Source organism: Ambystoma mexicanum, chromosome 5p (assembly GCF_040938575.1).
Source record: "Ambystoma mexicanum isolate Mex_15411 chromosome 5p, UKY_AmexF1_1, whole genome shotgun sequence".
In the NCBI taxonomy this organism is placed as follows: Eukaryota; Metazoa; Chordata; class Amphibia; order Caudata; family Ambystomatidae; genus Ambystoma; species Ambystoma mexicanum.
The window spans coordinates 997,810,093-997,834,539 of NC_090930.1; the positions used below are offsets into that span (position 1 = coordinate 997,810,093).

At 46.1% G+C, this 24,447-nt stretch overlaps 1 protein-coding gene across 1 annotated transcript in view; it reads left to right on the forward strand.

Moving 5' to 3' along the window:
- Positions 1-24,447, forward strand: part of RIOK1 (RIO kinase 1) — an 862,653-nt gene that overhangs the window by 539,738 nt on the left and 298,468 nt on the right. The window lies entirely within an intron of this gene.

A 24,447-nucleotide genomic window follows, 5' to 3' on the forward strand; every position in this document is an offset into this window, starting at 1 on the left:
GATTTCCAGCAACCGCAGAGCTTGATGTGTAACCAAAGCCAGGTGTTCCCTTGCTTCCAAGCGACCTGGGAACTCCAAAAACAGCGACCCCGACTCAGAGCCTGTTGCGATCCACTAGAATCAAGAGGACCTGCATTTTGAGCCATCCCACATTGTGCTGCAACCTTGCAGGCTGCAATACCCTAATTCCTTCGGACTTCGAGCCAGTGTGCGGTGCACGGTCTTCCGAATTCCAAATTGAGCTCAATCTTTGGTGGCATCCTGTATGACCTCCACAGACGTGAATCGAATCTGAAAAGTCCCCTCAACCGAGTGCTGGACCTTGCAAGTGACGGGAATCCGACCAGCAATAGTCAGTCTTCTTCTAGCTCCTAGCCCCATAGAAACTCTTGCCTGGAGCCTTCTCCATTGATCCCTGCTGCACAATCCCTTCCAAAGTCCTGTCTGTTAGGCAGAATTGCATGCAGTACCCTGTGGGACCACTACACACAATTAGGACTACAGGTGTTAGCCAAACCAACCTTTGGTGCAAGTCTGTACCACAGATTTTTTGGTAGCGAGCTGAGCAGCCAGGCTTATCTCAAGAGTGAATCTGAGCAGTACAAGTAGTTACACAGAGGACTTTCAATCGCGGTGGTTCAGGTAGACACTTATACTCAAGGTGTCTTGGTAAAACGATTATTTCACTAATAGAAGACAACTTAATATTATATACCAATACACTTCAATACAAAACTCTAAGATTTTGAGACAGTTTGAGCTCCCCTGAATTAGGAGCAAAATGGCAGTTCAGTTGCTTAGAAGTGAGCAAAAGGGGCAAAAGTAAGTAGAATAGTTCACATATACTTCTTAAACAGTGCAAATAGTTTCAGTTCACCAGAGGAGTTCAATTCAAGTCAATAGGCCAGGCCAAAGTCAATGGGCTAGTGCTCTGGATGGGAAAGAGCAGTCTGGTATCAATCGGTAAAGTCTTTGCAAAAGTTCTCAGAAGTAGTTTAGACGAAAAAGGATCATTTGTCTGGTCACAAGCTGATTAGGCCTGCAAGTTGGGAAAGTTTCACAAACTTTCACCGCGAGAGTGGCGTTCTCTCAATCGGGTTGGCACAGTTTTGTATGAAGAAACAAATGTTGCTGAAGTCGTGGTACTGGCAGGTCCTGCAGATGTCGCTGTTCCTGAGTCTCAGTGTTGGGGACAAGAGGGAGGATGTCGGAGGACTCCTGCACTGCACGGGATCGTTGAAGAAAGCAAACAAGATGGAGTCATTTCAGTTCCAGTAGTTGTAGATTCAAGAACATAAACTGGTGTCCCTCTCCCTGGTTAATCTTAACCAGCTTTGAGAATGGTGTCCAGGTGTCTTATGAGTTGATAGGTCCCACCAACTCAAAGGAAGAAGCCGTCCTTGAAGGAGCTTCTCTGTCGAATGGAGTTTGGCCATTCAGACCTGCAGCATGGCTTCACTGGGCAAACCAACGGTCCAGGAGTTGTAGCAGCCGTCCTCTTCCAGCTCGTCTTCGGTTCTTTCGTTCCAGTGGTCGACTCTGCTTTCCAGTCCAAGAGACTCGCCTTTTAAACCGTTTTCTCCCTTTAATTCCAGCCTAGCTGTCACTCACCCAGCAGGGTGACTGTCCTTGCCGGACAGTCAGCCAGCCAATCACGCCAGAGTGCATTTCAGTCTCCTAGCAGACTAAGCACAGGGGGTTTTGGGAACCTCCCTCACTTCCTGCCCACCCCAGACACTCAGGCGCCAGAGGCAGTCTTCAGTCCTGAAGCCCGCCAAAGGCACATGCACAAAGGGACCAAACCTGGTTTAGCACGCAGAGACAAACACTAGAAGGACCTTTCCAAAAAGAAATGGCGAAAAAAGAAGACCAGGACCTGTTTAAACAAAGGGGATAAGGTGCCATCTTGAAAAACATTGCTCCCGTGATTTTTAGCTACCTGTGTTCGCGGTCAGGAAAAATCATGGTAGTTTGTTGTAAAACCACTGCCACCAGCCTTTTCAATAGGCAAGGGTAGCATTTGACTGCTACATGAGTGTTTAGACACAGGGAATACTAAGTAACCCCTCCAGCACTCCATTGTAAGATGGTGTGTGCTGGGTCTAGGAATTTGGAAAGACTAGTAAAGTCAATTTCACTTTACATTCTCTGGGCAACAGTAGTTTATCCCAGAGAAGGTATTTAAACCTTTGGGAAGTGTAAAAGACATCCCTGTGTCACTGGACTGAGAGTGCTGTGTAACACACATGAAAAGATGATGCCTATGAAGTTTTCTAAAACCCCATAATCAAAGAACACAAGTGAAAAACACATCAAAATACACAAATGAGAGTGGAAAAAAGGCGCACACTCTTTCCAGGTAAAAAAAAAATCAAGTCCTAAAAAATCCAGCAAAGTTGCTGGGGGTCTCTAAGGTGAAGGGAATTAGCACATTTAGGAGAATTCTCCCTAACACTGTCTTCCGTCTTCATGACAAAGAAATATATCGACCAGGTTTTTGGCTGCAGATCCTGTAGTCCTCCTGCTGCAACTCTTCTTCTGTGCTGTGTTGGCTGGGGTATTTACTTACCTTAAGCCTGTGTGATTTCTGTAAGGCCTTTGGAGTGTTTTCTGTGATTGGGGGTCCTCTCATCCAGCTCACCCAGGCCCACTGCTAGAATCCTCCTAGGGTGTCTCCTCAGAAGTCCCTAGACCCTAACTAACTCTAAAGTGAACCACAGTCTTCCACAAGCACTCCGACTTGTTCTGCAACTGAACCCTATCTCACCCTGCCTACAGCTGGCACCTAGACCACTAGGGACCCTCTACTGCCTCTGAGAGAACTTGTGCAATAGAATAGGGAACGACTGGATAAGAAACAGATTATTCCTTGAAAAATATAACCAGTGTTTAAAAGTCTACTTACTTGTGAAAGAGTTAGTTTGTAGCTGTAACTCTGTGAGTGAACAGTTAGAAATGTTATTGTGTTACCTTGAATGTGCGTTGTGCCATTTTGAAAAATATATGTAAGGTTGTTTTACTCACCTGTGAATTAATTATGTATCTATGTCTCTTCCCAAAAGTAATCTACTGTTGGCTTCACTTAACTATTTCTTTTAGAATATTGGTGTGTAAATTCACCAACTGGGTCTTGCTTCCCCTTACCTGCTGTATAGCCTGTCTAAACTAAGTCTGCCTTGGGTTTTACCTTCCTGGAATAACATTGAGTCATTCATAAAGTGTAACATTGGGTTTTGCTTTCCCTAGTCTGTTTTATACAGATCCTAAAACAGTCTTATGTTTATACCTACCGTAAGTTGCCGATAGCTCCTTTAAAAAGTATATGGATGTTACTTACCATGGTCTACCTTGGGCCATCCTAAAAGGAGTTATAAAGTTATTGCATACGGGGGGGTGCTCGGGAGCTGAAGCAAGATGGCCACGGGCTGCTGAAGGTCTGGTAAAGCTGAGAAACCGCCGATGACTCTCTCCTGCTAGGGCAGTAGGACAATCGTCCCGACAGATGCAGTGTGAAGCAGAAATACTGCTGCGACAGGCGCTGCGGAAATCTTAGCTAGAAACCGCCTAAACACTGAGTTATACCCCTCTGCGTAGTACGGGATGGTGGACACAGCCCAGCTATGGCAGCTGCGCCTAAAACCTATACCCGTGGCCAAAGGTGAAACAGGGCCTGTCCGCGATTGCTCATAAAAACCTGCCGACAGCACGGACGCAATAGTGCCTGCCCACCTACGCTACGAATGCACAACCGACAGCATGGACAAAATGAGGACTGGGGGTGCTATACCCTTGCATTGGAAGACTAAGGAGTGCTCCCACCTTGCTGCAAATGCTGAATAGTCCCAGTACAGGCTAGCTATCGCTGCTGTGAGAAGGGGAAGGAAGTGATACCTGGATATTAACACGGGGGGCCTGCCGGGGCCTCTGTATAGAACACTAGGGAGCAGTGGCCTGAGCGGGCACCCAATTGTCTGGACGCCATCGACAAGTCAGTGTTTATCGAATTACAGCGGCACCTCCCCTCCTGCCCCCCGCCCGGTCCCACACACATAATAATAACATAGCGCTTCACCGGGCCTACAGAGGGAGGAGAAGCAGGCCGAACAGGCACAAGAAAGTGGAGAGTGCCGAACAACCATCACTCCTGCCTCGCATCCTTGAGAAACACGTGGACCCCAGCCATACTGGGTGTGGAGGGCCGGGCGCTATTTTGTGGCGCTTTCGAGGGAGAGTGATCTCTGTCTGCCTCTTGACGGCCATGGAGCCTGGACCCTGATGAAGTGCCGGCAAGCTACTTAGCAACAGACACACCAATAGCCGTGCCTGAAACAGATTTCTGTACACGCTCACCAACTTTGCATCACCTGGCCCCTGCAACCCCATAAAGCGCCAAGCCGACGGCGAGACAGTCTCCCCCCGACACATGCTATGATCAAGCCTGGGTTATAACAGGAAAACAGGTGGTGGGTACTGGAAAGACTGTATACATAAGTGGTCTCAGGGATATGCTACCAGCGCATCCCGACACCCCCCCCTAAGCAACGGACCCATACCAGTGTGCTCCACTGGTGGCGCCACCCTACCACGCCGCAAAACAAATATGGATATCCTGGCACAACTCTAGGCCATACTGGCAGAGATGAAGATAATTGGCCATTGAACTCAGGAGACTAATACAACAGTCCAAGACATTAAACAGGACCTGCAGAGAGCCCAGACCTCAAGTCCTTCATGTACAACTTTCTACAGGACATGCTCCACATCGACAACCATTGAGACTATGTCATCGAGAGAATTCACCGGGCTTCGATCCCCAAACCAATTCCAGGCAAACGACCCAGAGTGATAACACTACGTCTACTGAATTTCCAGCACAAAATAGCCATCTTGAAGGCTTATAGAACAACCGATCAAATAAAATTCAGGGATGGCTCGATACTCTATTGAACGACTACTCGGCAGAGGTCTCCTGCCGTCGGAAAGGCTTCAATCCTATCTTCGAATCGCTTGATCTTGGCACTACCTTAAGTTTCCAGCGGTCCGGAGTATCCAACTGGACCGCCAATGGCACTCGTTCGAGGACCCAGAGGAAGCCTGGTGCCTTTTGCAACGACAGACCTTGGTTGCCACAGATTTCCCTCAGGAGGGTGCACAGGAACTTCATACATCATGAACGCCTAGACTGGATTAAGGGGTCCCTCGAACCCCAGGCAGACACTGGCGGGCTGGGAAAGGCCTTCGCAGACCAGACCGCTCGAGAAAAGAGCCCCAAGAATGATCAATCTGCCCTCTACTGTCCAGCGATCGAATAGACTACATCACAGAACTAACTGACAAGGGTGGGTCGCAGCTGATGGGACCGGAGCGGGCACTAAGACAGCCACCAAACACACGCAGCCTCCCGGCCCCAACTGAACTGGCAACAATCTGTGGAGAGAGACTCTGACAATCAGGTACGTCCGGACCTCCAGCATCCGCGGCCACACTGGCTCCCTCTAGAAGTAGACTTGGACATGGAAAATCAGTCCTAAAGTGCCACCAGAGCTCGTCCAGCCACCATCGTCACACAAGGCGTTTCCCTTTGGATACTCCCTACTCTGAAACTTCCAGGAAACCACAGGAGGCTGTGGGGAAGCAGGGGGAAGTAGGAGGAAGTAAGAGGAATCCAGCACTAGTGCACTTCTAAATGAAGAGAGCAGGATGGAACAAGAGCACAAGCATCACCCATGGCAGGGTTTGGAGGGAAACAAAGGCATTGAATCCATGGTGGGAGGAGGAACAAGTATGTGAAGGTGGCATTGGGGAGGGTCTGGACCAGAATAGGAGTAGAGAGAAGCTATTTAGTCTAGAGATGCTAAGGATCTAGTAAACTGTTCTGTGAAAACTGGGGTCAGCAGACCTGCTTAGCTCAGTCTACCAGAAAAAAGAAAGCTTCATCTCTTACTATAACTACTAGAAGAGTCACAGTGATGTCTATGGAATCTAGAGGAGGAATCTGAGAAAGGAACAGCCGGAGGTCTTTTGAGAGAAAGAACCACAAAGACATAGTGCCTGGGAGACGCACCTAGTTCCTAAGAAACTAAGGAGACCTTTGAAGTTGTGCAACGTTTAAGGGAGGCCCGCTCTGACATTTTTCTTTGCTCGAGTTTGACCTGAGGTGGAGTTTTTTTGTGTTTAATAAAAACTGTTTTCCTAAAAATAAAAATTTCTTTAAAAATGTTTACCTTAGTCTGACCTAAAAAATCAACTGTAATAGTATATTACAGCATTCTTAAAAAGTGTTCTGTAGGTGTAGCTGACCTTGGTCTGCCTGCTGCAATCCTAAATTAGTGTAAAGAGTTCTTCCTTACCTTACTCAGTGTGACACTGAGCTGAAAAGCAACTTTAACTGTATATTACACCAATATGTCTTACTCACCTAGTATAACCGTGTGTTATCCTGAATAATAGTTATATGTTTTTACTGTTCCTTGAATGAGTGTTGCACTATTCAGAAAATTATACTTGCAGATTTATTTATTAAGTGATTACTTGTTGTCACTGCACAACTGCTAGGGTCTACTACCCTTGTATTAATGAAAGTAATCAGAAAGTAACTTAATGGTTTTACTCCCCATGAATAGGTGTGTCCTATACTAAATGTGTTTGTTAACGTCTGACTTGACTAGAAATATTGTTTGTTTTCTGAGCAAGGTTAATGCTGTGGTCTGTGTACCTTTAAGCATTTTGTTGTGTTTCTATATTGTGTTTATAATTCTATGATCAAGCACTTACCCACACAAGACTGATCTTGGCCTAATTTGTATTTATAGTAAACCTTTATTTTTTATACGACTTCTGGTTGTATGTGTTTATGTTGAACCCTTGGTATACTAAAAGTTCTTTGTACCTTGCTACAGCCCTCTCTCCCTCCTAAGACAAGCCTGTCTGCTCTGGCTATGCTACCACATACTCTGGTGGTACAGCCTTATACTAAGAGTGAAGTCTTGTACTGTCTCACTTGAATGGTTTTGCTAAGCCCTTAGTTGGACTTCAGAAAAACTATCCTAACACTACCTAGTCGTCCTCCATTACCCCCAGGTCCCTTCCCTACTTCTCCCTTAGAGTCGATAGGGGATTAGATGTGACTTTATTAAGCACCTGGGACAGTTGCGCTATTTGCATGCCCCTTAATCTCCTCTTCCAGCAGATTGGTCTCCATCGGAGACCGCTCAGGTATATCCCCAAGTTTCCCACCCCTCCTGAGCCATAGCATGCTGCAACCTAACATAGGTATACCTATCCTGGTCTTGTAGCCAAAAACCCTTCCTGCAAACTTTGAAAGGATGCCAAACTATCAGGTGTCAGGATTTTCCTCACCCTCTGAATGCCATTATCCTGCCATCTCTTCTGCCTGCCCAATTTGTAAACCTCTGGCAGAGCCGTGTTTCTCCAAATAGGAGCCTCCTTGGTCACCACTACCCCCCCCATTGCCCTAAGGGAGGCTGTATATGCTGCCAGCGCGCCGATTCCTGGTGCGTCATTCCCTGCGCCCCCCCGTACAGCACCTGCACAGGTGACCTCCCCCCTCATGCTCTGAACTTCTCGATCCAAATGCGGTTTGCCCTCCCCCCAAACTGCCATTCGTTAATTGCAAGGAGCTGTGAGGCCCAGTAATAGGGCTGCGCATTTGGGAGCCCAATTCCGCTATCCTACACTGACCTACATAATGTTTTTTATGCCACCAGGGGGTTTTCTTCCCCCATACAATTTCTCTCTGCGGCTTTTCTATAGCCTTAAACAGCCCGGCCAGGACCTTCACTGGAGCATTCTGGAGTCTGGAGAACATACAGGAGCAGCAGCAGCGCTAGCATTTAAAATAAATGGGCACTATCCACCATTGAGATCGGTAGTGTCACCCAGTGTTTGGCATCTCCCTTGAGCCTTTCGAGGACCAGGTCACTGTTATCCCGAAGAAATTTTGAATAGGGATCTGATAAGTTTTTCTTCAAGGGGATATCTGCCATCGCTGAGGAAGGGATATATGGGCCCCAGAGGGAGTACTGGCCCACTGGCTATGGGTAGGGGATATGGGTTATGGCCAAATGTCACAAGCCGAAGTACATGGCTCTTGGGATCTGGTTACTTACTAGGCAGACGGATGTGGGCAACAGTCTTTATAATAATTGGTGCTAAAAGGGAGTACTGGCCCACGGACTATAGCCCATAGCCAAAGGGCCAGTACTTGTGGGCACGGGATATGGGTTGTGGACCTAGGCCACAAGTTGCAGTCGTGTTGTCTTATTGTTGTAACCTGGACAGTATACACGGCCAAAGGACATTTATAATAGCCATGGGCCAAGTCTTTGGCCTGTGATATCTGCCTACTTACTAGGCAGGGGGATGTGGTCAACAGACTTTATAATAATTGGTGGTAAAAGGACAGTACTCCTAGCCAAAGGCCATGGCCAGTGGGCCCAGGAGAAGTTATTTTATAACAAAGCCCTTGAAATTCATTGGAAAAACGTTAGTTAATACAGAGGTAAGATGAACTGATTTATTGCAACAAAACCCATGAAATTCAGTGGGTGTGGGTAGTGATGACCATTTTACCTGGGCGTTAGTCAAGCCATGAGCGCATATATGACATTGTAGCAGGACGCTTTGTTGTGTCGAGTGTGTGAACTAACAGCGCTATTACCCTCTAATTCATAAACCATAATCTGCAAGGATAAACTGTTTCTTTGGACACATACTTCCTTTCTCACATAGTTTGTCTGAGTTTCACCTTTAGGAAGAGCTCTCCCTCCATTCCCACCTTCTTCCCTAGTCCTTCCTCAGAGGCAGAATGGACTCTCAATTGCTTGGATTTGAGATGAGCACTCCGGTTTTACATTTTCAGGACTACGGTTTTCTACTATTCATAGCACCTTTTTGTGTTGTACGGAGGCACTTTTGGCGGCCCATTGTGTCTAAATTGACTATTGCTCACCAAATAACCTCCTGCACCGAGGAGAGCTTTAAACACTGTAGTTAAGATAAAAATCATTTTGAATTGACATTTCCCATAAAAGAAAAGGCCTCAAAAGGGAAAGCAGTGGTTTCAAATTAGGGTAGGGCAGGGGAGAGAGCAAGAGGAACAAATAGCTAGGTGGCCACATTAGGGAGGGCATTAGAACCTGTTTTAAGTCAGATAGTTTTGTCTTACTCCTGGAATATTGCAGGACCATCGAAAAACACAGATAAATGTGCTAAACAGGAAAGAGCATGGAACATTAATTGTGAGGGATCAAGAGGGATACACATACGAGAAGAGGCAGTGGGATATGGAGTACTTCTATTTTGTTTTTGCACATTACTCTGGTACTCGGAAAACAATGTGTTACCATGTGAATGATTATCACAGTAAAAGAAGGTGCTGTTATGGTGATCGTAGGTATGTTACTTGGAGAAATTGCAGGGGAAAACTATTGTGTAAATGAAATAAGGTGGGTAAAGAGAGGGGAATGGTCCACTGCCCATCACTGGAATGGTCGTAGGAACAATGGCCACGGTCAAAGACCATGGCCGGTGGGATATGAATATGTACTATTGAGGGGAATAGCCGGGTCTTTTAGCCTAATTGGTGCAATATGGTATGCCATTGCTGGTGGGATCTGGTTAATTTCACAGCCATGGATGGTGAGATCAGATTACTTGTGAGGTGATGGGGGTGTCCACAGTTGAAGGCCATGGCCAGTGGGCTGCAGTATTGAATCCTACTTGATGCAAAGTGAACAGTGGCCATAACCAATGGCCCCTGGATAAGATGCACCGTAACACAACCTTTAAAATTCATTGTAAAAACCTTAGTTAATATAATGTTAACAGATCCGAGTTCATTGCAACAAAACCTATGAAATACGGTGGGTGTGGGAGGTGACAACAATCTTAACTCTGTGTCCCCCACCCCCTCCGGTAGATGTCATCCCTGATGTCCTTTTTGATGTCAGTGTTGATCCTGATGGGATCTCATATAGGTGCTATTGGGCTAAGCAATGGGGTGACTGCAGTTACGATGGTCATTACTACCTACTTACCACTGATTGTCATGGGTTAAAATGGTTTATCTTAACTCTGTTATCTTAAGTTTTTTCCCTGACTTTCAATGGTTTGGTTGTGCTATGTCTTATCCGTGGTCCACTTACCATGCTCATTGACTCCTGTCCATATTCGCCTCCGTAAATAACTAGGTTCAATTAGCCATGGCCACTGTCCACGTTGCACCAATTAGGCTGAATAACCGAGGCCCACTGGACACAATCTTTTAGACTAATTAGGCCCAATTACACCACAGCTGTGACCCATAGCCCCCCTCACTAGTAAATAACCAGGTATCACTGGCCATGTTCTCCGGCCGTTGCCCATATCCCCATCAGTAGTAAAGAACCAGGCCCCAACGGCTATGGCCTTTGGTGCAATGGTGACACTGATGCAATGGCGCATATCTTCTGTTGTAAATATCCATTTAGCAATATTTTTCCCCAATAAGTTCCCACAGAAACACACCCGCAATCACTGTGATGCCCCCTTGTATTGCCATGAGAATTCTTCCCGTGTAAATGTAGCATTCCCAATTACCATGGTAAAGCGCAAAAATGAATGTCTCCCCCCAACCCCACTGCCACTCTACATGTGCAACTGTCCTTCTTTTTAGGCCCTACACCGACCCCATCCACTGTGAATATCCCTGTAAAAGGTGGTGATTACTGGAGTATTGTGGCCAGTGCTTGTCTCTGATTTGAAAAATGGAGAATCAAGTTAAAATGCCACTGGCTTGTGCAGCCGCAACGTGGCCTACTAGCTCATTTGTAACACATGCAGACTGACCCTGTAAACCCAGGACCAAGCTCCAAATCATAAGGTGTACTGACACGCTCTGAACACCTGAAAATCAGTGAGCAATCCAACTAGAGGGTGGTGAGTCAGAAGAGCTCACCTCCCTTTATATGGGGGATACAGCGTCACAAGGGTCTGGGGTAGCCAAGCTGCTTCATGCTGTTGGCCCCAGAGGGTGGAAAGAGCGTTTCTAATGGAGTCCTTCCTCCCATGGATTATCTGTCTCCCAGCGCAGCTGCTCTTTGAAAACAGTTCTGCTGCCAGAGAGTGCAGTGCGGCTCTGAGTCAGCTCTGTCTGATACAACTATGCTACCCGCACTGGAAATTACATCAGAGCCAATATAAATAGAGGCTCTGCGCCCCTGACCCTTATTCCTTTTTTCTGCCCATTCTGCTCCCTTTAGGAACACCGCTCTTTAAAAATGTTTGATTTTCTCGAGTTAATTGCTTCTTGTTCTTTGATATTTTACATGATACCGAATTCAACCAAGTCCTTGGGTTTCAAACCCTATGTAGATTGTGGGTGTCAAAAGTCTGTTTCAGATCCACAGCGCACTTGCCTTTACTGTCTCATGGAGGGCCCGGACATGAAGGATTGTGCATCATTTCAGTCGATGCACCCAAATGCGCTTTGAGAACGAGAGGCAAAACTCTTTACCTTGCCCCCTCAAGGAGAGAGCTGATAAAGTGACCCGTTCAAGGTCGCCCTTGCCGCTGAACACAGCACTGAGAGACAGTCCCCAGTCCGAAAGGACAATACAACGAAGGAACACTACAAAAGGTCCAGATCTCCTGGCGGTTTGCGAGGCACCACTCCAGGGATGACCCAGAGCCAGGGACACCTTTTCCCACTCTGTCCTCTACTCCCGAGTAATGGGGAAGTGTTCACAATGAAGATGCTGGACATCCTCGCCAAGGCCCAGAGCCAGCGGCTTTAGCGTGGATGGTCATGGCCTTGGCGCTAACTGCTTCAGCCAAGCCAGTGTATTCCCTTGAGTTCAGATGAGCCGACAGACAGGGTCACATGAAAAGGTCACACCGTTCTGTCTTTCCATGTCGCCCCTTTGACCTCGGCCCCTCCAAAAAACCGTGCCGACGACTCCGTAGTCATGAGGGAATTTGTCCTTCTCTCCAGAACATCATACGTGCCCCAGTTGGTGGACATTTATAGCGATGAAGGATATCCGTTCCGGAAACCCTCCATCCAAGGGATATGAGTCATTTTCCGGGGAGCAAGCTGATCTAGTGGATCTTGTAGCTGGTTTACAAGAGGCGAGTGGACTAGACTTCATACCGGAGGTAGACATGCTCCCGAGTGCTTCCCATGGCAAGCCTCATGACGTTTTTCAAGGTGGTCGACATCTTGTGGTTGTCAGCCCCTTCACGTCCCAAAATCTAGTATGAACTCATTCATACTGGACAAGGGCCCTAAGAAAGAGACTATTGCCCTTCAATCAGGCAGTAGCCTTCTACTAGTTGTTTCGATCTGGGAGATGCTGGCTTCAGTCGATCGTGACCTGGCTAAGAAGCACAGGCCTGCTCCGTCGGACCCCATGTTTTTTCACACATGCCTCTTTTTAGGAAAGATTTCTCTCGCAACATTCCCTCTATAGTTTCTATGGACCACCTTTCATTTTGCTCTGTTTTTTAACCTGTTCTGAATTTTTTAAGGGAAGTAAAGGCGTCAACTTCCCTTTGGTTCATTGTTATGGAGAAACTGATCAGTCCTTGAGATTACCAGTAGTGGTGAACTTTGTTTCCCCTTTGAATTGTTGTACTTTTTAACATTGCATACAGCACCTTACATTGCAGTGCAGTTGGGATACTTTTGTATCACCCTAGATTTTTACACTTGGCATTTTGGTTTCTTTTATATGTGCCAAAAGACAATCTGGTAGATGCAGATACATTTTACAGTGTTTTAATTATTTTTAGTTTGCACATAGGTCTTGCCACTTATGGCTACTTGTTTTAACACTGCTCGAATAGCATAATCAGAGGCGTTAAATTCCACAACAAATGCTTGATCCATAATGGGCTGACATAATAGGGGGACAGTAGTTACAAGGCTTTTCCACTGCGCAAAAGCATCATTGGCTTCTTTACACCAAGGAAAAATGGTGTTCTTTTTCGAAAGGAACGGAATAGGAAGAACTATCTGAAAAATCTGTAATAAACTTCTGGTAAAAGTTAGCCAGACCTTAGAATTTCAGGATCTCTTTAACAGAACGAGTTGCTTTCCACTCCAGAACTGCCTTAACCTTTTGTGGATCCATGGAGATGCCTTTGTTAGACAACACATAACCTAAATAGGTTACTTCAGAGACTCCAAAGACACACTTTTTTGGTTTCGCCTTCAGATGGTTCCTTTGCAAACGGCAGAGGACTTCGCAGACGTGAGCATGTTGGTCTTCCTTGTTCTGTGAATAAATCGAAATATCGTCAAGGTAGACAACAGAATGGAGTAACAGGTCAGAGAACACATGATCCACAGATCTCTTTAAGACCACAAGGGACTTAGGTCATCAAAAAGGCATTACTTGATATTGATAGTGACTGTATGAGGTATGAAAGGCGGTTTTTAACTCGTCCCCCTTCTTAGTATGGATGAGATTGTAGGCGCCTCTCAGGTCGAGTTTTGTGAAAATCCTTAAGGATATCCTGGATAAGAGTCATGGATACCTGTCCTTTTTGGTGATAGTTTAGTCCTCGGTAATCAATACATGGCCATAGCTCTGTGGTGTCTTTCTTGGCCACAAAGAAGCCTCAGCAGTGGATTTGGATTGTGTGATTAAACTGTTAGTCAGGTTTTCTTCCTGATATTCTCATAATTCATTTTTCTCAGCAGGAGATAGGATGAACATGCAATTAAACAGAACTTCTGAATCATGAGTAATTCAATTTCACAATCATCGGGCCTGTTTGGTGGTAAGGTTTTTACGCTGTCCTTCAGAAAAAAATCTTGATATTCCAGGTATTTTTCAGGGATCAAGCAATGAACAGCAGAACTAGTCAAAGGTTCATTAAATGGTCTTTTAAAATGAATGGCTGCCATGCTGGCCGATAAACACTTGGAAATGCAATATTCTGAGCCCAGAAAAAGGTGCTTTCCAATTTATATAAGAGTTATGTACTTCCAACCAGGGCATGCCAAGAATCACAGGGTAGTTTGTTGTCTGAATCAAATCAAAAGAAAGGGACTCTTCATGATGGTGTATCTGTAAGCATACTGGTATGGTATTGGCTTCTATTGGACCTCTTTCAAGCAGGCGACCATGCACCCCCTGAATGGATAAGGCTACAGCTTTTTTCTATACGGCCACCAAGTTTGTTCTGTCCCAAATGCTGTCCATAAATAGACCCGCTGCACCTGAATCAACCAATGCTATGGTTTCAATTTCTTCTACTGTAGGCAGTGTTGGGAAGGAACTGGGGTCTTCCCACACCCCCAATCACTTCAGAATTAGGCAAGATCTCTTCTAGGTGCTATAATGGGGGGAAGGGAACTGGGAAAGCTTTTTCATCCAGATATAATCACGTACACAGACATGGGCAGACATTGAAGAAGGGCATGGGCAGACACTGAAGAAGGCAGTTATTGTTTAAATATAAGGCACCATTAACTATTAGCTGAATACATTTGTAATGACAGGTCCATTCTAACATCTTAGTACGGTAGATGCAAAGAACTCCCCCCTCCTTCACGGAAAGAATGCAGCTTGTGCTAAAAATGGACTGCAGGTGTTTCTGCGATGTTGTGTCACTAAGGCTAGGACTGCCAGAACACACAAAGTGACTCACCAGCTGTTGCCTGTCCGCCAAGAGTCTATGCAGGCTACGAATAGGGGATTTTACATGCTCGGTGCACAAAATGAAATGGGACATATGTGTATTAAGAGTGGGGGGGAACCTAGAGGGCTTAGATAAACATGAGTAGAATGAGTGAAATATGGAGAGAATGACTGCAAAATGTTTTGATGTATAAAATGATCATAGGTAGCACCATAAAGCATGAGCTACAGTGTATTCTTGCATAAGCTAGCAAAATGTAAAGCAGCATGTTCTGACAAAATCGCTGACAATGAAGAAAGGAAGGCTTGGGAATATCCCATTGTATGGATGAAGGACGGATTGGGATGGAGCCGTGGCCTGTATCCAGTGACGCCACTACAGCAAGACAGCGCTATATAAAGCCCTGCCTGGGACCAGTGTGGCAGGAGAAAGCAACGGATGAGGGACAGGAGAAGACCGTTCAGGCAGCAGAGTCCTTTGTTACCATCCTCATTTTTGTAAAGATTAACTTGTTATACTTACAAGATAGGCTCTTGGCCTTATTTCCCTAGAGGGGTGTATTTATTCTGGTGTGAGCATAATTAGGGACAGGAGAACCTTAAGAATCAACAGGATGGAAGCTGTCATTGGCATATCTCCTGTAGTAAAGGGTCTGTCCATATTCTCCCGGACCATTGTCCCTCCTAAGGCCAGGAGCTGGCGTTTCCCGAACGCCTGGGCCGAGCCACGGGTCAAGTATGCAGCGGATGTTCTGCAGACCTACAAGACATGTGCAGACCTTTCGTCCTACAACAATTTATTTCTTCTGTGGACAGAGGTCCTCTTGCAGCTCCAATTTGCATAGGTTCGGTTGGCTCTTCTTCTTTAGCTGCCTGTCTGAGGTATACCTCTAAAGGCACTCCTGGTTCTTCTTTTCTATGATCTCCTTTCCTGAAGACAGAAGTCAATCTGCAGAACCAGTTTCACCAGCTCTTCAAAGTTCTGAGGACGAGGTATACAAGCTAACTCATCTTACAAATCTTCGTTCAGGCCTCTAAGAAACAGGATGAAACAGGCCTCTTCGGGCCAAGCAGTGGATTGAGCCAGCTGTCGGAATTTTGCCACATAAGTTAGGGCTTCCAAGGACACTTGAGTAAAATCCAACAAACTATCTGGGGCTGTATAAGAGAGTTCAGGACGATAAAAGATTCCTTTGAGTACAATCAAAAACCCTATGTAATTATCTAAAAGGGGGTCACCCCCAGACACTAAGGTGGTAGCCCAAGCCAGGGTGTTTCCGGCCAAATGTGAGATGACAACCACTACTTTGGAGCATCTGTGGGAAAAGCGCTTTGCCGGAAAAATAACACAACCATACATGCTTCCAAGAACTCATTCTGTTTTTTGGGATCTCCATTATATTTGTCAATAGATGGTTGATTAGTCGTCATAGCCACAGGATCACAGTTCGTGAGAGCCCGTCTTAAATAGGCGTTTTCAGCCTTAAACTGCTGTATTTCAGCAGTCAGTCCCTGTACAGTGGTCATCAATTCCTGAAGCTGGTCCATCTTGTTTTTATTTTCAAGGTGTTGCAATCTTGTCAAGATCCCTCTATACCTTGATATCGGAGGCTTATCTCTTTAAATGCTGGTGGCATCCACCCCTGCAGCAGCCACCGTGAACCAGACTTTAGGAACTGGCTCTTGGCCCTGCCCAGGGTAGCAGAGCCAAGATGCAGGAAAAAACCTTTTCAGGGAAAACAACCTGCTGATCTTCTAAGCACGGACCCTTACTACCAGCAAAGACACAGCGAAGCAAGTAGGCAGCTGAAGCAGGATCCAGAGGCACAAAACATGAAGCGCAGAACAAAGAGCAGAAGCAGCCAGAGTTTTAGCAGAAAGAAGAGGAGGGTAGAAATAAGGCAAAGACAAGCAACAATGCAGATAGCAAAGGAAAAAACAGGGCGAACAAGCAAAATGCAACCAAGCAGTTGCAATGTGCCGAGCAGCAGGCCTGCAAGCTCTAAGTAGGAGAGAATCTTGTGCACACAGCCGTCCGAGCGTGTGACGTCAATGCGCTCTGATACGTGTGAGTTGCACGAACTCCACCATGTTCGAGTGGGGACAGATACCGCAAGCGTCTCCATAGCGACTGGGACAACAAACCCGGACCGCAGCAGTGAATCCCGACAACAATACTGTTTGGATTCTATGTCTGGTCATGACCCTTGTTTTGGTAGAGCTGTCCTTCAGAGCTTTCTGGTTTAGGTGGCGTTCTCTCTATCCTCCCTCCTCCAGGTCTTTTTACTGCTTTGGGAGTCTATCAGATCAGGATTCCATAGGCGGAAGGAGCCCATTAGAAGAACAAATTACTTACCCATCGGTAATGTTCCTTCTGATAACGTTCCTCCTACAGATTCTTCATAACCCTCACTACCATCCCTTCTTGGCAGATAGCTAGCACACCTTAGATTTATGGTCTCTTGGCATTCGATTGCTAGGGGGGAAAGGGTGGAACTCAGGTGACAGGGTGCTGCACATAATTGTATACTGGTTCTGATGTCCTGTCCGGTGTGAGGCAAGTAGAGGCGTTGGACGGAGCCCCCGGGAGGCGGAAACATTTCTGGAGAGCAGGTGTGCCTCAAGATATCATAGGTGAGGAATCCGTTGGAGGAACGTCCATTAGAAAGAACATCACTGAGAGGTAAGTAATTTGTTCGACATCCTGAGCTTGGAATCCTATCGGAGGCTTATTTTAGCCCAAACCTCTAGGGTGTGATCCTGGCTAGTATGATGATGTGGCGAACAGAAGGGTCTCAGACTTTGGGCCTTTTCAAATAAAACTCTTTATTAAGTAAATGTAACAAAGAAATAGGGTTTAAAGAATAAAGCGAAGATTTGAAACATAAGTTACGTAGAAGTCCATCCCTGTGTGAATAACACAGACTTAAGGTGTACTTCCCCTATCAAGTGAAAAGTAAGCTCACATGTCACAACTAATTCTTCAACTTAACAGGGTTTTCCTGAGTCATAAGTTCCTAAGAAGTGAGTTCTTAGAATAGCCAAATGAAATAGTGCAGTGAGGAAAATGAACTTAAAGTCCCTTCACTGGGGTGAGAAGTGTTGGGGTTAAGATCTCTAACTTAAAGTCCTTCCCCTAAAATATCAAAGTCTAGCAATTCAAGGAGGTCTCCTCTTAGGGTCTCCTCGAGTAGCCAATCAACAGAGCTGCTTACGCTCAAACTGGAACCTGTAGTTGCCTTCCAGATAACAGGGCCTCTTAAGCAAAGGCTCAGCTGAGTCCTGCTCTTCTTATCTCATTCCTCTGGTTGATTCATCCCTCCCTCTCTCTCGCTCTCTTGGGTGTTTTCTATGTTGCCCCAACCTCCTGTCGAACTTCTGAGTTTTTCTTGTTCTTTCTTCCACAGCCTTTAGTTTCTGCTGTCCTTCTGCTTCTCGGGGATATTTTGTGCCCATACTCCTGTAATGTAAATGAATATGTGACTGTAAATGAATTTGTAAAGCGCAGCAAAGACCTAGTGACATCAAGGCGCTAGAAATCCTAAGAGGTAAGGGAGCAGCTGGCACTAAAATAGCAGTGTTTTGAGCTGTTTACAAAAGATGGCTAGAACATGGTAAGTGATGGGGAAGGGCATTCCACAAGGAAGGAGCAGGAACAGAAAAAGACAGACAACAAAAACTGATTAGCTGAGCGAAGAGATCCCTTAGGTTGATAGAGATAAAGTTTCGATTGAAGAAATTCAGCACCAGCCGAGGGAATAGCACAGTGAACAATACACAAAATCTTAAAATTCACCCGGCTTTTAACAGGCAACCAATGAAGGTGCTGAAGAAGATCACAAGAGTGAGACATTCTGGGAGCATTAAGGACAAGCCTAGCTGCTGCGTTCTGCAGAATCTGGAGGCGCTGGAGGAACGCCACCGGCTGACCAAGATAAACTCTGTTGCAATAGTCTATTGACCCCATGATGGAGGCAGTCACAATTTTGGCTCTGGCCTCGTTACGGAGGAAAGGGAAGAACCTTCATCAGAACTTTCAGTTTGGCAAAGCCAGTTTGACATACTGAAGAGATCTGTGTCTCTCTAGAGCTGGAAACCATGACTTTTATGCCTAGGCTCTTAACTACAGCAGAGGGTTTGGGACAGGGACCAAGACATGCCAGCTAGTACTCTGAGGTCCAGCAGGCGCCGACAGAAGGCTGGCCAACTACCAGTACCTCATTCTTCTTTCCGTTTAACTTAAGCCAGTTGTTAGCCATCCGCATCCCTACAGCTGAGAGACAATCTTTCAGCAGTTGGGGAGGGTTTTCCTTAGGGGCATTTAAATGAAAGAGAATCTAGGTATAGTCTGCATATTTGAAAACGTGAACACCAAAACTTGAAATATGTTTGGCCAATGCGACCATATATAAATTAAGGAGCTATGGAGAAAGAGCCGAACCTTGAGGCACTCCACAGTCAATCGCCACGGAAGAAGTAATGGAAGTAGGGACACCACCTGTGTGTGATCAGAAAGAAGAAAAAAAGCATTTCAAAGGGACACCCCGAACTCCAGCATTAGAAAGGCATTTGATGAGTCTATGATGGTCAACAGTGTCGAAGGCTGCAGAGAGATCCAGCAAAATAAGAATGCTGCTGTAGTGGTCTGCTCTCCTTCTTTCTCTATTTCATCTTACCCCTGTCTTCCTTTCCGGGGATTTTACCCTCCCCTGCCTTAATCCAGGGGTTCTTGTCAGTCTGACTTCTGTCTGCTACCCCGACTGTGAGGTATTCTCACTTCTTACTTGGTGGCCCTTTTCTCTGTGATGTTCTCTCTCCTTTTGCTTTCCCCTCTCTTCTTCAGGGCACTTGGCATTGCTCCTTGTTCTCTGAGGAAACTTCTTTCTCTCTCTCTCTCTTTGTCACTCACGTCTTCAGGGGACCTTGATTTTTGACCCTCTCCTCTTCATTAGTCCTCCTTATGTCCTGGACGCTCTACCAGGGTCTTAGTGAGGTGTTGCATTAGCCTCTTCCCAGGCTTCTCGGCGGGTCAGCTCTTCCACCTTTTATGATTGGGTGGGACTGCAGCGGGGTACTCTTCTTTTCCCTGGGTCACTCAGTTTCCCCAAGGCTCTTCAGGCAGCTTCCAGGCAGGCAGTGCTCCAGGTTAGCCCAGTCTCCTTCACCAAGGAAGCATCCTCCTTCAGGCTAGAGCTCCTCTTCCCTTCACCAGCGTCTGGAGAGAAGTACAGGGAACCTGTCCCTGACCGAGATAGGTTCAGAGTGAGCTGGCTCTCCTTTTATAGCCGGACTCCTCCTCGTCCCGTTGGCTGCTGATTGGTGGAAAGCCCTGCTTATAGGATTGGATGGCAGGGTGTTTCCACTCAGGTCAACCTATGTTAGGATCTCTTCCTATTGGGCAGTTGAACGTCTATTTGTTCCGTTGTGGTTTCACTGTCTTCATTTTCTTCTATGTATTCTTGTTTTATGCTGAGCTCCTTTTAAATATTATTTGTCTGATAATTGGGGCTCCGGATTCTATTTTAAGTACCCCTTACATTTCCCCAGGTTCCTCTATGGGATTTGAACCCAGGTCCTCCAATACTCTTTGGTGCTCCAAACATCTGGGACTTGTCCTGGCGTTGTCGAATGAAAAGACAAAGGCATTTCCTCTGAGGTCCTGCAGTCTCTCTCTGCTGTCATCTCTCATCCACTTTCATCCTGCAGAGCGGAGCACAGCCCGGCTTCCGGTACCCCAGCACAAGCATGCTATAGGGATGAGGCCACGCGTCCCCTCTGCGTGTTATCAGCTGCGCCAATGCTGCCGCCGTTCGGCTCCATTGGGCAGTGCTGCTGCCACTGCCAGACAGTCTTCCAAAGTCTCTTGTGGGGATCTCAACACAGGGATTCACCACAGTAGTCGTCTAAAAGGGACTACATACTGTACCATTCATGTAGAAGGAACATCATAAACCACAGGGTTGACTATCAAAAGGGGGGGGACCAGTCAGAGACTGGGAGTCATTCTCTTTGAGCCATTTATGTTAATGTCCTTTGTTAGTGATAGGGCTCGAGTAGGTTAGTTTGGACAGAGGACAGACATATTGAGTTTGACAACCATTCTGACGACTAGCACCCGAGTTCTTCTTTAGTTAGGTGGGAAAATGCTTCAGAGTTGGGGGAAGTTTGGCCTTTTGTATTATTATTTAAATAAAGATTGTTGTAAACATGACACCCCTTTGTGGTGTGCTGGAGTAAGGAGACGGACAAAGTCCAAACCCGAAAATGAATGGGGCCTTTTGGCCAAAAGTCACAGGGCCCAACACAATGGGCCTCATCATGAGTTTAGTGGTATCTCGGCAGTAAATTTGCCGCGATACCCCAAACGGATTTCATGTTACTGCCACTTGGTCCAGCGGATTTACCACCGGATTGCAAGTGGCATTATGGCGGTGTTAGTCCCCATTTATGGAGTTCATAGGACTCCATGGGGATTTTGCCAGAATTGCCAAGGCAGTAATTCCGCCGAAATCGCTGTTTTTTGGCTGAAAGGTGGCAGAATTACCTCCAGCATTTTGCTGGAGGTTTTTCCTCCACCTTACCCCCAAACCCATAGTTCAGATGTGCAGTAATGCTGCGGTAACTTCAGTTTCTCAGTTTCTGGCCACACCGCTGAACTCCTAATGAGGCCCAATGTTTCTTACAGGCATGAGTTCTCTTTATAAAGGATGCAGTGGTGTAGAGGAGGAGCAAAGTACCCCATCAAAAGCTCCGCCCCCATGAGGCCTATATGTTTGGAACCAGAAATGGCAACACTTGCAGTACCAGTAAGGATGCCTGTACCACGAAGAATTCTTGAGACAAGGTACCCATTGAAAAAACCCTACATGCACGCACAAAGAAACAGTGCTCTTTTGGATGGGATTCGGGAATAAGTATGAATATGAACGAGAGAGGAGACTGGTGACGTCATACAAAACAGAACTGACGCAACTTGAAAAGATGCACGTGATAAGAAGATCTAGGCATTGTATAGAAACAGAAGATGAAGGGCTGAGGTTGAAGCAACATTTCGGGATCAAAATGAAGATGCTCGTGCAAAGAGGCAACTGAAGAAAATGCAAAGTCAATTTACACCTGTACAGATGCAGAAACGCAAGTAGGGAAAGAATTCATAAGTCTGGCTATGTAGTGAATAGATTGCAGCGATGTGCCAATGTATATACATAGGAATGTATAGAACCTGGATATTCCACAGTGCACTTTGACAAGGCTTGAAACCCCATGATTGGAAAGGATTTCAGTGTGGCACAGTTGGAAATAGACTGATGGTGGAGGAGAAATTCGAGAAAGGCTTGGCTGGTCCAGCACCAGGAATTCGAGGCCACTATGAGTTGGGCGCCTGTCAAAAAGGCTACAATGAACGTTATAAAAGAACAAACTTATGTTTGAAGCAGAATGAAAAATCACTGAAGGCATCAAGAGTTCATCATTTAATAGAATTAAATGCAGCAAAAAGCTCGAAAGAGTGGTCTTCAGTCACATGGTCATAATCAGAATAGCTTGGGTCAAGCTACACCGAAACCAGAAGACAAGATAATGCCACATTCCCTTTAATTCTCAGGCACAGACAGCTTCTGCAAAGCCAAGTATAAAGCCTTAATTGACTGGCAGACTGTAGGAGTGATGATAGATGTTGTGCTAATTGGTGGGGAGGCAAGACCACTCCAACCGTCCGTGCACCTGGGATGCTAGCCTGCGTGCTGCTAGCGTGGGTAATATTCCAGAAGGGTACAAGCGTGCCAACCAATTGTAGAGGGCCATGTATTAAGGAGCCCTATAGTTTGTGTAACCAATTTATCGTCTTGTATTTTGGGACAATGAAGATGACTGTTCACTTGGGATGGGCTTAGTTGCCCAACTCACGTTAGAAGCCAATCACAACCCCTGGCTATATACAACGTATACTTAGATGTTCCTTGAAAAGCCAAACACTGTTACTCGTAGGTTTTTGTAGTTTGCAACGTAGTGTGATGACGAATTATTGCTATCAAAGTTATGTTTTTTATGAAATGTATTGAGATCGTGCTGTGCGACTTCGGATGATGTCTGTTGTACTCCCTGTTTTAGATAATTGATATTAAAACAGAACCAAGTTTTGCCAACTTCCTGAGTCATTCTGGTTATTGAAGTTTGAGTAACTTCTGCATCCCCATCCACATCTAAGTATTGCGAACTCGTCTTAAAGGACCCTTGGTCTATGGGTTCAGTGGGCTTAAGGTGGTGATTAGTTTCAAACGATTTTAAAGTTCAACAACAATTTACTCAAGGATAGGTAAGTTCTCTCCTTTCATTCAGGCCCAAGACTAACCCAAGGGCGGGATACCCGGTTTGACGACCAAGGTGAGTGGGGGCAGGAGAAAGGAGGCAAAGTGACTTGTTCCCAATGTTGTTCTATGTTGTTTTATGGAGGACAGGCGGGGAGATCAGGTACACTGATGTTTACTTACCCCTGTGACTCCGATTTTCAGAGATGTCATTGTGGATCGTCTGCGGGGCCCGATCTTCTGCCCATTGTTTCAGTGAGAGGTGCCCAGGAGTTGCAGGTTTGCGGATTCTTCCGGTCGGGTGCAACTGCAAGATGCAATCCCTGTCGGAAAACAAATGCAGAATCCAATGATGCAGGCCTCTTAAGGACACTTAAGCGAGTTGCAGGTAACAACAGGCGTCCTTCTAGTCGCTGTCACAAGACTGCTCCAGGACAGGCTCCCTTGAAGTTGGGAAGCTGGAATTCGGGGAGAAGGCGCCTTGTGGCACACGCTGGCGACCACCATATTTCCGGACTCAAATTCAAATGCTGACACTTCTGGTGAGGTAACCAGCGAGAGAGCTGGTCAGTCCACCGGGCAGTCAGTACACCTCCAAAGGCTCGAAAGGGCTGAATCCTTGAGAAGGCATTGAGTCTAGTTGGTCTCACTACACCAAGTGTGAAGCACGTCTCAGGGTCTTTGGAGATCAGGCAGAGGAGCAGGGCTTTACTGGGCCAGACACTGGAAGGGAGTTTGGGCCACTTCAGGATTCGTGTTCGGGTCATCAACAGTTTGCTTTTCTTCAAGAGATTCTTGGCTACAACATAGATCTGAAGAATAGCTGCAGAAGTCCTCCTCTTATCCAAAATTCGAGCTGGAATCAAGTCCAAGCCCACCAATGGTAATGATCTCCATTCAAACAGCCAGTAGTTGTCCAATCAGGCACAACTACTGGTTTCACATCCGACCCAGTAGTGGCGCCAGTGATGTAGACTTGGACTAGGCAGTCCCAGCCCTCCCCCCCAACCCCCTCTGTCCCCACCCAGCTTACCTGGGCAAGGGCACAACCTTACAATGACTTTCGTGACTGAGCAGGCATTATGAAGGCCAAACTACAATATGGCCATAGAACAAGCACAAATCTTGTGGCACAGACATTTTACGGCACTAGACCTGTTTAGTCTCCGTACGCAGTAAACGCGTATGTGCACACCAAAAATAATGCAAAAACTGTGAAAATTTAACTGTTGCCACCAGCTTGTCTTAAGACACGTATAAAGGTAACCTAAATCTGTGATGGTTGAGCAAATGCAACTTTAAATCTATGGGCAGCTATTTTGTGGGGTCTGTTTCAAAACCTCTTGAGGGAAAGCTTGCTGCCGACATCTTGGAAAAAATCCTTAATTGTTATCTTTAAAAATGGTGATGGGCAACTCCCTAAAAACTATTGCCCAGTATAGTTATTGAATGCCTCAAGTAATATTTTTGGGGCATTCATTTTAAGGAATCTG